The sequence below is a fragment of the Cibotium barometz genome, chromosome 37, assembly GCF_041138505.1.
Source record: "Cibotium barometz isolate CiBa-2024 chromosome 37, ASM4113850v1, whole genome shotgun sequence".
NCBI lineage: Eukaryota > Viridiplantae > Streptophyta > Polypodiopsida > Cyatheales > Cibotiaceae > Cibotium > Cibotium barometz.
The window spans coordinates 44297300-44313452 of NC_141082.1; positions in this window are offsets into that span (position 1 = coordinate 44297300).

Consider the following 16153-nt stretch of genomic DNA (forward strand, 5'->3'; position numbering starts at 1 on the left):
TTTAGACTGCCCTCCCTTATCAACCTTCGTGGACTTGGCCTGACTATTCATTGGATTGGATCAAACCGTGAGTGTAGAAAAATTTCACGTTCATGAACACCAAAGGGGTTCACAACGTGAAGATTTTCAACAAAGGGGTTCACGTCGTGAAGATTTTCTGGAAACATTCACAGCGTGAACATTTTTTGAACTTTCACGTGATCAAAAATTTCACGTGATCAAAAATTTTGGCAGACTTCATGGCGTCAGAGGTGTTAGGATAAGGTTGCCTATTTTTAGCAAGGAAATCCCATGATTTGATGCGTTAATTACGATGAGGATTTCAGGAGCAATTCGCGGTGTGAAGTTTTAGAAAAAGTTCATGGCGTGAATGTTTTTCTACAGTTTCATGTGGAACTTAGCGCATTGAAAGTTATGTTTTTGGGTGCGAAATACTTATCCAATTGATCCCAAATTGATTGTGCCATGCCTAAGGAATGGAATGCAAGTTCTTGGCACAGCCAATGGCTCCTTATGTTTTTTATTTTTGTGAATTTTTAAAAAAGAAGAAAAACAGAACACCAACTGTTCACTCACGTTGGTGCTTCTAATGATGCAAATATCAAATTAACAAGAAAAACAGTGAAGCTCTATCATAAGACCACTCCACCACACCCACACATACACACCATCACAACCAATTTCTCACGATTTCTTCCTACCACACAAATCTTATCCATTCATTTTCTACACAATGCACTACCATAATGCAAGGGCAATCATGAATCTTATGCAATGGGAGTTGAAACTCCAAGAGGATGGAAGAAACAAAGGTGTTTCCGTGGAGCGGCACCAAAAACGTTATGGCCTACCACACCTCAAAGAGGGAACTCAACACATTCACCTAAAGGATGAGAAATAGATCATAACTGTCGTAGGGCACTTACCAATGCTTCGAACTTAAGTCCCTTGAGGCCTCCAAGCTCGCTTGTTAGGCTCTAACCTCTAAGCTCCACCTCCACACTGTTATCCCCGTAGAGTCACTCGCACCGTCGCATAAGGCAATCACTCTCTCTATCACTCTTCCACACAAGCATAGAAGAGGAACAATGCTAGATATATCTCTCTCCCCCAATGTCTCTCAAGACACAAGGAAGAGCTCTCTATAGAACAAAGGGGATCGTGTCTTTTCATTATGAGAAAATGCCTTATATACATTTGGCCCTTATTCACACTTGGGCACTCAAAACTTACTTACTAGGCCTTGGGTGGCCAATATCTCATAATGTACAACTTTTATAGTGCCGTTTCTTCATGACACTTATTAATGTCCTCAATTGGAGGATCATGTTTGTTAATCCAAAATGGGATTAACACCCGCCAAAAGCTCTTGAGAAATAGAGCATACGTAAGTTGCCTTTTATGCACTTTATGTATCACCACTCAAAGTGCTTACATGGCTCTCCCCCCAGGTTAAAATGGAAACTTATCCTCTTCTTGGATGAAAGAGTGATCCTCCAAAGTATCATCATGTGCCTCTTTAATGCAATCCTCATATTCCTCTATCATCATGTGCCTCTTTAATGCAATCCTCATATTCCTCTATCTCATGAGATTTCTTTGAATCGTCCTCTTCATCCATAATAATCATAGTGGCCATCATCTTCTTTGACTTGCAAACATGCTCAAGTGACCACTTTTGTTTGCATTTGAAGCACAACCCTTTGCTCCTCAACTCTTCAATCTTAAGATCATCCATCCTTTGTGTCTTCTTGAAGGGTTAAAAAGTCTTCTTGACAAAACCATTACCTTTCTTAGCATCATTTTGAACTCCACTTTTGGGCTGTCCACCTCCAAATGATGATGAAAACCTAGAGGTAAAAGTGGGTGTTATGGAAGAAAGGCTTTTTCCAACATTTGAAGAAGTATTGGATGGTTTTTGAGAGAGTATAATGGGCTGAGATTTTCTATGCTTTGGCTCATAGAGCTCCGCCAATCTTTTAGACTCTTTGATGGTGCTAGGTCTTTGTGTCAATACATCCACCTTGATGTAGGAATCTAGACCATGTACAAACTTCTTCATCTTCATGACTTCATTGAGTCCATCCACAAACATAGAGAGCTTCATAAACCTTTTGATGTACTCTCTCTAACCAATGTGCCCTTTTGTGAGAGTTCATACCATTCTTCATGATATCGGTCAAGAACCAAGGGTGAAACAAATGCTAAATTCATCTCTCTCTTCAATTCTTCCCAAGTATGAGGCATAGTCCCTTCTTTGACCACATGTCTCCACCATGGTGCGCATAATATTCCAAGTGAAAGGATGAAAACTGCACTTTGTCCTGCTCATTCTTTGGATATAGCTGAAAATATGTCTCCATTCTTCTCATCCATTCCTCCAATTCATATAAGGTTGATCCTTCACCCTTGAACTTAAGGATTGAGACATTATCCCTAGCATCATTGGAAGTGGTAGATGGTGCATTCTCATGATGATTAGAGGGCTTGTACATTTGCATTTGCACATAAGATCCAAAGAATTGTGCAAAATCCTTATACTCCCTCTTGATGAATTTGGCATTTCCATCCATCTATCATGAGCTTCTCTTTGCCTTTCAATAAACGACATGTGCTCCCAACCTTGCTCAACCCCATCCTCATCCACATACAATTCTTCAAGCATAGAAGGTTGATTTTCCTTGGAATGCAATGATGCTCTTTTGGGTTCTCCAAGGCTCAATTCCAAATGATTTGACCAAGAAGTATGTTGCTTCTCATGTGGTTGAAAGGGACCGGCTTGGAAAGATGGAGGCTTAATTTCCCTCATAAGAGGTCTTCTAGCCTCAGCCATGAATCCACTCGTGGCATTCCTTGTAAGATCTTCATGGTAAACCTTTGTAGAGACTTCTTGCATATATTTCTTGACCTTGTCTCCTTGGTTACCACCACGACCATTGTCCTGCTTAAGTTGACCCATTGGTTGGGTTAACTTCTCTTCCACCAATCCAATCCAAGTAGCCATAGTGTCAAATTTGGCATTCATCTCTATCAACATTTGAACAAGCGTATCATTTGAGATGGCATGTAAAGCTTGGGGGCATGCTTATGGGCACTACCAACATTCACTTCTTCTTCAACTTCTCTTGGAGGTTGTCCAAAATTATCCTCCGGAACCTCCATATTACCAAGTTCCACCATTTCTTCACTTTCTACATCCTCCAAGCTCAAGGCATTCTTCCTTGGTCTCCCTTTAGGTGTGGGTGCCATGGGAATTCATAGTTTTTAGCAAATTGGGTGTAACTTTGGGTAGGGACCTTAGAATGGAAAGATTTAATGCTGCACAGAAAGCTTATGAGATACCCTATCCAACTATGCAAGGTCCCAATCAAGATGAAATGCCTAGATATGCTCTATTTTAGGGTTCTCAGACCTATAGACTAAAAATGAAAATTAGGCTATAGAATACTTATATCTCATCGGATTTGGATGAAAATTGGCATGTAGGCTTGCGATAATGAGTACTAGCTATGCCTAAGAGGGTTTGACCAAAGTCAAAGTATAGGTATGCTCTGTTTTGACTTTTTGGTCAAGGTCAACCGCCTAGGTTTGACTACGCAAATGAAGTCAGAATGGAGAGGTTAAGGGCTTGTTGTGTAGGTCTAAAGAATTACTTTGAGCCTATATAGGAACCTAAAATTCAATCCTAACATGCTCGGATTGAATTGGAATTTAGTGCTTATGCAGAAATTCCCAAAAGTGGCTCTATTTGGCTCAATTTGCACTCCCACTTGCAAAGCATTGCCTCCTTCTCTCTCCAATGTATAATGTCCACCCAAACAACTCTACTGATCAAGTGTATGGCATCAATTAACTCCATGGATCAAAATTTTGAGAAAATTTTGCCATAACCTCCTTTGTTTTATGGACGAAATCTCAATATCCAAACAAGTGCAATAGCACTCTTACAATGGCTTTTGCAATTGCCAACTCACTTAAGGCATCAAGGCATCATTGATCCACTTGGTAACATGCATTTGGCATCATTAATCCTTGCAAAACCCATTGATTGTTGGCAACTACATTCCAATCCTTTTGCATGCATAAACCAGTGCCCACTTGATTCAATGAAGCAAGTCGATGAAGCATTTTTTCTTCCTGATCTCCCAGCCAAGCCTTCTCACCCTCTTACCAAGGTTTAAATTCTGATGGCAAGAGTTGAGGCCATGTCTTCTCTCCTTGTACCTACTCCCCCTCCTTGCTGCTTTTGGTTAAGAATCTAGCAATGTAAAGAGAGTAGAGTGTTTGAGGGCGGGGTGGGGATCCACAGTCGAGGCCTCGCCCTAGATGTCCGGACGAGAGACTAGCTTGGCGGTTCCTCCAAAACCGAGCTTGGAAAAACTTCCCTCGTCCGGAAGGCACGAGCGATTCCACCATGGGAAAATCTTCTAACGGGGAAATTAATCTAACGAGTCAAAGTCTTAACTAGTTAAACTGATCCGACCAAGCCTGAAGTCACATGGTTAGATCAAAGAAGATACTTGCACTTGGTCCATAGAATCATCGCTTTTTTCCTCCTTTAACGAGGCACAACCACTGATTCCTTCCCACAGAACAAGGGTCTTCTCAGGACTTAACCTAACTCACGCAACTAATCGTATCTTACTTGTTTCGCAGGAATCCTCCGATCCAGCCTACGGCCCATGGGTTAGCCAACCACCTGACCACTGTATTGGTGGGATTCCTTTATAAAGATTTGGTTGTGTTTTTCCCGGGTGCCGAGGAAAAGAGTTCCCAGGCCCCCTAGCTACGTTTCATGCAAAAATTAAGGTAGGCATTCCACATACACACCCGATATGAAATTGCTATTTATAACAGATTCGGTTGTCTTTAAAACAATCCTTCAATAGAAATCATAATATTACTCATCATCATCCTCCAAAATTTTGAGTCCATTGCATTACAAAATGTGTCCTCTAGAAGACCAGCTAGCCAACCAACAAGATCCAGTATCAAAATTTGATTCACAAAAATCTTTCCTTTTAGTCCATCCGAATCTTCCTCGATGCACGCATGGGTGTCCTAGCAACCGCGAGCCCGTGCATCACCTGGTCAAAACTCTCTAGAATCCTCCTTAGGTGTCCTAGCACTTCACTTAGGGACCGCTTCGTCGGTCCTCGCCCATCATACCGGAAGTGCACCATTTTAACTAAACTGAGGCTGGTCAAGACCTCGACAGGCTTTGCCCCCCCCGCGAGAGCGACGTCCCTCGACGACTCCCCTTGCCAGCTATTGCAACGAACCTCCTCTTAGTAAAACACATGCCAAATGCCTCCTCTAGCATTCTGGCATAAGACAATCCTTTAAATGAAAAACAGAGGTTCTATGCAAGTAAAATTCCTAGTTTGAGATTGGTTCCACAAAACCCCTTTTTCATTAATTCCCAATTTCATAATGAGAATCCTTGATCTCTCATCAGGGTAATCTACCCATCATTTGACTGATTGTCCAACTAGATTCTTGGTGAGTTCGGTCAACAAAGGAAAACTAGTTTAGTTCAACGGTAGTCTATTCTTTGTATTTAGGAACTGGAATTGCTCATGAAGTTTTTGCTTGATTCAGATCGAGAGATAGACAAGTAAGTTTACTGTCCGTCTCTCTCGTAGTCTAACCAAATTCATTCGGTTTAGTTCTAACAAGGATTCCCTTCAGATAAACATCTATTTTTGGGTAAATACCAATTTAGTGATTTAACCAAATAAAATATCTAAAGATATTCTTTCTATCACTTAATTTCTCAACCTTAATTCCCTAGGTAGATGGTGGAAATTCATCTTTTGACACTAAAATTTAATTCAAATCCTTCTTTTTTTAAATATTATAAAAATTCTTCTTTTAACTAAATACCAATATCTATTTTTTTAAATAAGCTTGAAATTTCTCTTTTTCTTATTTAATGTGTGCAATCCAAATGTCATGGGAATTGCTCTTTTATCATAACTGAAATCTATCTAAAATTTCTCTTTAAATTAAATGAAAATATTCAATATTCCAAATATACCAAGAAATTCTCTTTTCCCATTTAAATGATTGAATTCCAAATATGTTGGGAATTCCTCTTTTATCATTTAAATTTTTCCTATGCATAAAAATAAATTTAACTAAAATTTCTCTTAAAATTGAATAAAAATGTCCATTAATCCAAATATGACAAAAATTCCAATTTTTCCATTTAAATGATTGAATTCCAATTATTATGGGAATTCTTCTTTTATTATTTAAATTTTTCATGCATAAAAATAAATTTAGCTAAATTTTCTCTTAAAAATTAAATAAAAATAACCATTAATTCCATTATACTAGAAATTCCACTTTTCTCATTTAAATGATTGAATTTCAAATATGGTGGGAATTTCTCTTTTATCATTTAAATTTATTTATGCATAAAAATAAATTTAACTAAAATACTTCTTTAATTTTAAATAAAATATCCATTATTTTAGTATTCCAAATTTTTCTCTTTCTCCATTGGAATACATGGATTTCCATTGTCATGGGAATTTCTCTTTAATCATAAAAATGAAATTACTAGAAATTTCTCTTTTTTTCTAATTAACTATTTATGCATAAACCTTAAAAATTAATTTTTCCATGGATATGATGAGAATTATTCAATTAACCAAGGATGACTAATCCTAGAATATGGTAGGAAGTCCTCTTTTCATATTATGCATGAAAATGATTTATGTGTTAATTTTTCAAAATTTTTACCATAGCTCCACTACTATTACTGATAATTTTCAATAAATTTGAAAAGCATAAGGTTTAGTTAATACAATATGATAGAACAACTATCATTTGGATCAATATCCAATTTATGGATTTAATCCCTAAGTTTATCATAAATTAAGTAATATAAAAGCATTAAAAAGCCACTTCTTTGGCCTCTAATTTGAGAGCATAGAGTTTACTTTTAGAATTAAGAATTGCTCCATGAGAAGCATCATTCGAATATAGAATTGGTCATAGGAATGACCATTCTTTGGGGGAGAGAGAGATATGCTTAAAAAAATATTTTAATTTAAGCATAAATGTAAACTTTATGTGATTAATCATCACTAAAATTCATTAAAGAGCTTCATTTACATTGAAGAACCATTCAATTGAATACTTCTCAAGCTTGAGAGGGGTTGACAAGTGAAAAACATTTAGAAGAAGAAAAAAATCGTAAAGTCACTCTTTACCTCTTGTTTTGCTTGATTCTCTAGTCTTAGTAGATGCTTAGTAGAGGCTTAGTAGAGGCTCCTAACCAATCAATTGGTTAGTATGTTGAGGAAAGCTCCAAATAAGGTTGAAGAGAGAGAGAGAAGCTCCAATCTCTCCAAAATTGTAGAGGATTTTTAGAGGATAATAGAAAATATGCTTATTTTAGAGTAATACTGGCATGGTCTAGTTCACTGAAAAGAATACAAAAGAATGAGGGTCTATTTATAGGTGAGGGAGGCCACTAACTGAGTCCAACTAAGTTCTAGAATTTTTCAGCTTCAATTTGGCTGAATTTGGACAAGATTTGGACCAGTTTAGATCCCTTTTGATCCAGTTTGATCCAGGAGAGTGGAGAGATACAAATATCTTAATATTTTTGAATTTAAAACTCATTCACATGTGTGAAATAGGCACCTCCTTGAAGGCTCCCCTTTCCTTACCAAGGTGTCAAAATTGTATGATTACTCCAAAATATCTCATTTTTTTAGTAGTATCTCATAGTTTTTAACTAATAAACCTTGTACTCAGTCAACTCTTCATCTTATGTGGGCATTTACTCATTTTTGGGTATTTTCTTTTATTCATTGGATTTATCTCATCCCAACACTTGGATTAATCTTATTGGTCCATAGGAACCTTAATTGGACCATAATCCAAAAATTTCAAAAAATCTTGACCCTTAGGCTAAGGTCTTTTAAATCATTTTTAATTGATTCCAATTGTACCTTGGAAAATTTATTTTGATTTTTTATTTCAGGGAAACATATTTTTGACATTTGTAGAATTTATATATCCAAAAATATCTCAATATTGAATTACCACTCTCTAGAAATTTTCAGCTCACTAGGCAAAAACAACCAAAAATAATATTTTCTTGTATTCAGAAACAGGGAATGATTACAGGGGATTGAAGTAGAGCCTATTCATTATTCAGTATGAGGAGGAATCTTACAATTCCAAAATATGCAAAGGAGGAAGAAATTGGAATCATTAATGGAATGGGAACTTGCTTACTCTTTGTAAAAGACTTAGCATTGCATGGTAGACATTGTCTTGTTTGATTTTTGACCTCCAAGCTTCTCACGAATGCGCGTGATCGCCAGCAGCCCTATACCACTAAGCTCACCAAACCTACTCAAAATAAACTTAATCTAGCCAAAAAGCTTGCCAGAATATAAGTGGCGTAACTATGAAGCTCACCAAATTCATTCAGGCTTGCCTTATTGAGCTCACAAAAAATTATTATCCTTGAAGTACTCCTTATAGTTGCATGATTTTCTAAAGACACTTCCCACTATATATTCCTTACCCCCTTTTGCATCAAATGCATCACCATCATTACCTTACTAATTTCTCATCTTCTTCTTATCGCATTGTTGTTGATGCAGCCAACCAATTGGTGCCTACATGATCATTACCTCAAATATTGCATACCACATTATAGCTAACTAATTAGTTTCTATGTGACCATTACCCCAACTGTTACATACCACATTGTAACCAACCCAATTAGTGTCTACCTGACCATTACCCCAACTATTGCATACCACATTGGAATTGCTATTTTTAGGTAAATGTGATTATGTATCTATTTTACATATGTAATCCCTTTGACCATGCTTGGTATTTGATTAGGATTAATGTAAACCCTTTGACCATGCTTGGTCTTTTACAAATGTAACCCCTTTGACCATGCTTTGTCTTTGACTAGGATTAATGTGTGCCTAGATTTCCACATCTTGCTAGAGAGTTATTTAAAAAAATAGTAAATTACTATTCTTAATAACTTGTTGTTTTATATTTGATTTGAGTATTAATGGAGTTGAATCCATTGATGCATCTTTAATCATTTTTTCAAAAGCACTTATTATTTTTTACCAATAAGCTTCCTCTTGAGAATCGCGATTGTTAACATGATTCTTTGACCTTTACTTTACTACTCTTTAACTAGCATCTTCAACTAACATTTTACTAGCATTGACTATGTTAAGTCTACAATCCCTTGAATAATACAAATATTTTATTGAGATAGGAAGTTATTTGCACTCATGGTGGTCGTGTCCCTTGTCCGACACAATGATTAGAATCTTGTACTAGTCTTAAATAACATTAATGGACAAGACATTGTGTAACATAACGTCAAGAGCTAGTGTTAAATAACATTGTGGATATTATGTAATATTTTGTGCAACATGTTATTGAGCCTTTTAAGTCACCACTTAAAAGCTTGTCAAGCATATCTTGAAACAAAACATTTGCTAGCTTGATAAAACTTAAGCACTACTTCCCCATTGCTTAACTAAAGCTCCAGTGTTCATATTAATATACTCCTCTCTTTATAGTTGTTCTTTGTCTCGTGTCAACTCATTGGCTTTTGATTGTGGAAATTATTTATCATTCTTTATAAGCCATGCTTGCAATATTTACCTCCTACAATTAATTCCACCCCATTACCCCTCATATTCCTTTGCTGAAGAAGCCTTGCTGCTACTATTGGTGGTCCATTCAAATTAATTGTTGATAAGATTGAGTGCCTATATAAATCTTTTCAAAATATTATTTGTCACAAAACCTTTGAAGGGTCCTTGATGCATGGTTATTGTAATGAAAGAATTTTAGTTTGCACATACACATGAGGGATGGGCCTAGGCACATGGGGCCTTAGGTACATTTAGACATGTGTATTGGGGCATATGGGGCCTTGGGACTATAAAAGGCACATGCCTTATGTACTTTTAGAACCTTTTGACATATACATTATTACCTTTCTTGGAGCTTATGGCCCAAGATTTCATGGCTGTGTCATGGCTCCCTATGATAAGTGGATATATGGTGGTATTCCCTTAATGTACTTCCTTCATGAGTGCAATCTCCATGTCTCTCTTACAATGTTATATGTCTTACCAATTCAAATGATGATGAAGATGATGTATTACACACACGTGCACATGACGATACACATGCACATGATCATATTGATACACATGCACATGGTGATATTGATATTGACGCATGTGCACATGATGATGATGTATGTGATAGTGATGTGTGGGAGGTAGATCATGTGGACATGATCTCGAGGGCAGGGTTTACACCGAGCATTCTGTTTGATACGCTAGTTGCATTAGATAATCATGAGGGTTTATTAAAGGATTGTGAGAATTTGATTGGTGATAATTCACATGTGGGTTCATGGGATATGTGTGAGCATATGATGGAACATAAGGAGCATAGGCCTGAGTTTCTTTGTGTTAGATGTGCTAGGCTACTCTAGAGTGTTCATATGTGGAGACATTCATCATTCATTCACTACTCCTCTAGAGTGTTCACATTCATCATTCATTCACTACTTCTCTAGAGTGTTTAACGTTCGTTTGGATATAGTTCATGTGTTTTAGTAGCCATCCATGAGGGAAGCGATGATATTACTGAGGTGAGAACTCATAGGAGAGATAGGATTATGCACGTGGATCTTGAGTGCTTTATATTTGAATTAGGTATTTTCTTAGATCCAATGATTATGGAGGTTGACCTATCAGGGGATATGGATCATAGATGGGCACCATTAATGAAGACATACCATGCCTATGTTGATGACTTTAGAGACTTTGAGGATGACATGTTCAATTACTTGGTGGATGATACTACTTATCTCTCATGTGTGGATACATTGTCAGTATATTCAGTGAAGTTTATGCTTATGATGATCTTACTGATCATGCTTTTTCTTTGGAGGATCACACATATATATGGACTTTCACATGAGGATATGTTGCATGATATGGATCATTCCCATACATGTATTGATACGGTGGGCCATGTCTTAGTGGATGGTGTGAGTGATACATGGGTCCATGGCATTGGTTCACATTAGCTCTTACATGATGCCTACTATGAGTTAATATGTTCTTTTGGTTCCCATGGATGTTAACATGATCCTATGAGGAGCCAAGACATTTGTTATTGGATGCATTAGATGCCACTTAGGATGTATGGTGCTTGATTACATGGCATATCTTATGGATGCACATCCTATTTTGGGCCTATATTGTGATTCTTTTTTGCCACGACTACTCGACATTCTGGCCATGAGTTATGGGATACCTTGGATGCTATATTCACACTATAGTCATGAGGATGGGCTTCTGAGATGTCCCTTTGACCTAGGAGCTACTACTATATTGATTTTAGGGGTCTCTGATGTATACTATAGTTATTTCACCCAAGAGGATAGCTTCATCATCGATGGTGGCTCCCTACATTTCCCATTTGATCCAAGTGGTTGCATGGTTAGCCTCATCTTTGATTGTATTTCACCATCCTTTCCATTTGATCCCAGGTGTAACATACCCATCTTCACTAATAAAGAAATGTCCATGTAATAGATGAATTTATAAGTTTTTATGGTATAAAAATCAATGATTCTATTAAATGAGCCATTTCTACTTAGAATATTCAAATTCCAAGCCCAAATTTGGAATCTTCGCATGATTTTACCCTAATATAGGATTTTATAGCATCCAAAATGGACACCGGATCAAGCTTATACGTAAATTTTGGTTATTTTTAGTTAAAAAACGATGACCTTTAAACCTTAATAAATGCACGACCGGGCATCCGATCGACCAACGGTCTGCACCCCAATAACCTGGGGAACATCCCAGACAAAAAAAGTTTTCGCCCCCTCGGGCGGTCCGGCACGCAAATTGAGGCTCGCCCCCCAAATTTGGAGACCCCACCCCAAAAAAAGGACCTTACACACTCACCAGGGTGCCCATACGATGGCCACACAAGAACCAAAGGTCGGCCACCCACTTTGTGGTCCACACGCACTGCTACGTGGACACCCATGCTACCTCTGACTAGATGAGGTACATGCATACCACTCCTTTCCTTGTTAACCACCACCGTACCTTTCCCCCCGAGCCATGGAGGCCACTGATCCACAGCCTTTGCTGGCACACCGTCATTTCGACCTTGCTTTGCGCAGCGGCCCACACCCGTACCCCACAGCTATATAAACCCCATGGGATACTCCTTGGGCAGCACACATTTCTGTGTAGCCTATACTCTACCGTGTCGCCGTCTGTACCGCCATCTATCCCTGCGTAGTGTACTTGTTGCAGTGTAGCCGCCCCGCTCAACACCCCCTCATTTGTCACTTTTCAGATAAGGCAACTTTCCTATGCTCCCCCCTTGTTAGAAGGCAGTGTCCTTAACTCTTCTCCCTCCCACCATGTGTGAAGAGACTTACAATAGCACCCTTCTCCCCTTCAACAAAATGTTTTTTGTTAAGGACATCTCACAAACCCCCCCATTTGCGTGGACTTTAGCAAGAGGTTTTGGCCTTAGAGAGGGTTCATGCGCTGTGGTCTTTTGCTCATACGGTGAGCAAATGATCTCGAAGTTGAGATCTGACTGGAGCATTTCGATCACGACATCGAGCCCTACAAGGTGAGGTCCAAGATGGCCCCATCCCAAAAACATCAGAATATTACCTTGGGAGGAACACACAACAATGAGATTAGAGAAGATGCTCCTAATGCGGCCCCAACCCTCCCGTTTTACAAGCTCCTCAAGGAAATGGTGGCCAGGTTAGCTTGGTTATCTTTTAAAGAAGTTTTTTTTCTTTAATATTAATGTTAATAAATGTGTATCTTTTCCTTTTAAAATAATAAAATAAAATTGTATGAAGCTACGATTTGAAGTGATGCTATATTCAATGCATTGTATTCATTATTTTTCAGACCCAAAAATGGCCTCCTAAGGATTCCTAATTTTAAGGGATTAGAGCTTAAAAAGCTGGGCTTAAGGGAGACAAAGGCTATGATGACTCCTATTTTTTGCCTTGCCACATCAGCCATACCCCCCTAGTTTCACTTTTTAAAGGGAATATTCTCATACTCTCTCTCTTACTTTTTGACTTTTCTCATACTTTCTCTCTTACTTTTTGAATTTTTTATCTTCACTCTCTACAAATCGAATCTTTCTTGTCAGTTTGAAATCTCCTTTCTCATTATCTCCCACCATATCTCCCTTCCACATCAGCAAAACATTCTCGTATTTAGGTGGGTCCCAAAAAGTAATTTTTTTTTATTTTTTATTTTTTTACATTTTGAGGTGGAAAAAACACCACCCAACCAATATGTATGATGAAAATAATTTTTCCCTCCAAAAATCTTGTAATTCAAGGGTCACGTAAGAAGCATGTTAGGAGCCAGTACATCCATAACTAACTGTCAGGTCCCCACAACCCCATAAACATAACTAACTGTCCAGGAACCACTACATCCATGAGATCCCGAAATTGTGGGGACCCCAAAAATTATTATTTTTTAATTTTTCTCATAAATGTAATTTATTGATGAAAAACTCCATGTTAGTATATTTGTATATCAAAAATATCATTTTCTACTTAGAAAAACGGATTTGTGTTAAACCTGCAACCGCAAAGTTTTAATAGTCTCTCTCACTCACTCCCTCTCTCTCTCTCTCTCTCTCTCTCTCTCTCTCTCTCTCTCTCTCTCTCTCTCCCCCTCTGAGGATCTCTCTGCTTTAGCTTCTTCCTCTGCTTAGCTATGGAGCCTTTGCAAGCTGTGTGTGTAGCCCCTTGTGAAGCTAGAAAACGGAAGGTTGATTTACACATTCGTATTCATGAAGAGTATGGCAGCTCTAAAAAAACCCATCCTACTGATGCACAATCTGTCCAAGCTCGTAAGATAGCTAAGGAGAAAAATGTAGATCTTTGGGTTGATGGGTATCTCTATCCAGTTGACCCTCCATTAAGAGCAAACCCTCCTTTCCGTAATTTATCATCTTTTATGTAATTTGTTGGTAAAGGAGAGCTTGGCTTGTTAGGATACTGCAGAAGATTGACTACAAGTGGAGCTTGGCTTGTTAGGATACTGCAGAAGATTGACTACAAGTGGAGCTTGGCAAACCCATATTCTCCAATCTCAATTGCAAGCATCACAATTCAGCCTTTTACAATGTCAAGAAGGACTTAAAACATCATCAGTGAATAAGCAGACCTCTGGTATGTCATACGAGGTTGCTCAAAAGGTCTCCATGAACTGGATCAAAGACAAGGAGATTTTTGGAGAAGCCAGCAACATAGAGAATTCAAAGAAGACTTGGGGACTCTGGAGAGACCTGTCTGTGTGCAATCACCACAAATGTAGATTGTCCAATGCCAACTCTTGTAAATATGTGCAAACGGCTTTGGATAAATTTCAATAACATGGTTCGCATTGTGAATCAAAGTAGCACAACTGCCCAAGAACGAGCATCATTCCAACAACATATAATAGAATTCACCAAAAGTGTGCTAGGTGCTTGGGGAGAGAGTAAAGTAACACACTATATGGTAAGTTGTACAATAAAAAAATAAACTAGTGTTTTAACCTTGACTTTTTCTAATTAAATTCTATTGTCATGTGTACAGCACATAGTTTATGTGCATGGTGCATATTTCATGAACAAGTATGGATCGCTCGACATGTGGAGTACCCAAGGGATGGAGAAATCACATTATAAAGCAAGAGGGGTTTATTTCAAAAATACAAGACATGGAGAAATCACATTATAAAGCAAGAGGGGTTTATTTCAAAAATACAAGACATGGAGGTGGAGCTTCTGCAGCAGCAGGAGGAACACGTACAAACTATCTACAAGAGACGTTTAATTGGTTTTATCGCACAACCTTTGGAAGGGTATTGGTTAGGGAGTGGGCCCAACAATCTAAGCTTGCGCAAGAGGCACGCAAGGCTGCAAAAAGTCATGCTCGTCTTGAATGGTTACAGACCAATGCTCCCCATAGGCATGGTGCTTGGCGTGAACGAATGAGGAGACAAGAGAGGCGTTGGGTTGTGCACGCACCAGCATAAATCTAGATGTAATAAGGCTAAGAAAATAAGTTTAGTTAGGTTTTTTTTTTGCCCTTTAAAAAAATATTAATAGTTCCTTCTCTCACTTCATTTTCATTTCACTTTTTTAGAGAGCTTGAGCTCAAGATCTACGTAGACACCCACGTAAGGACACTAGCACATCACCACGTTAGCATAGTCGTACATGGATATGGCACGCACCAAGAACACCGCACGTGTTACCATGCCTTCACAAACCACAGTGCAAGGCAAACGACCACATACTGGCGACACCACGGAAGAGAGCGACCCCTTGGATTCTAGGACATGCCCAATGGGATCACCACAGTCCAACCCTCCTCCCACAGCAGCACCAACGCACACACATGCAGGCCCTTCTAGTGGGAGCAAGCATGTGAAGAAGACCCCACAATGGAGCCACCCCCCAGAGATCAAGACAGAGAGGCCGATGATGAGCAGTTTGACTGGGTTGGTGAAAACATTCCTACATTGCACAGCACCATAGGTGGAAAGACCCTACTACCAGGACAGGGTCCCCTACCTACCCGGGAGAAACTTGATACACAGGTACCAGAGCAACACAGGAGGAGGAAGATTCAGACTATGAGAGAGACTAAGAGGAGGTTCCTGCAAGTGCGCGCAAGCATAGAAATGTCAAGCTCTTCAAGCCAAGGAAGTCCCAACCTCGCCAACGCACTAACACAACACAGAGAGCTCCAAGGAACTTGATACACAGGTACCACAGCAATAGGAGGAGGAAGATTCAGACTATGAGAGAGACTAAGAGGAGGTTCCTGCAAGTGCGCGTAAGCGTAGAAAGATCAAGCTCTTCAAGCCAAGGAAGTCCCAACCTCACCAACGCACTAACACAACACAGAGAGCTCCAAGGAGAAGGATGAGCCAAGGGCATAGGGCTCTACAAGAAATCAAGTTTTATCAGAGGAACACTGAGTTGCTGATAAGAAGAGTCCCTTTCGCTTGCACAGTGAAGGAGATTCTCCAACGGTATAGAACAGAGTTCT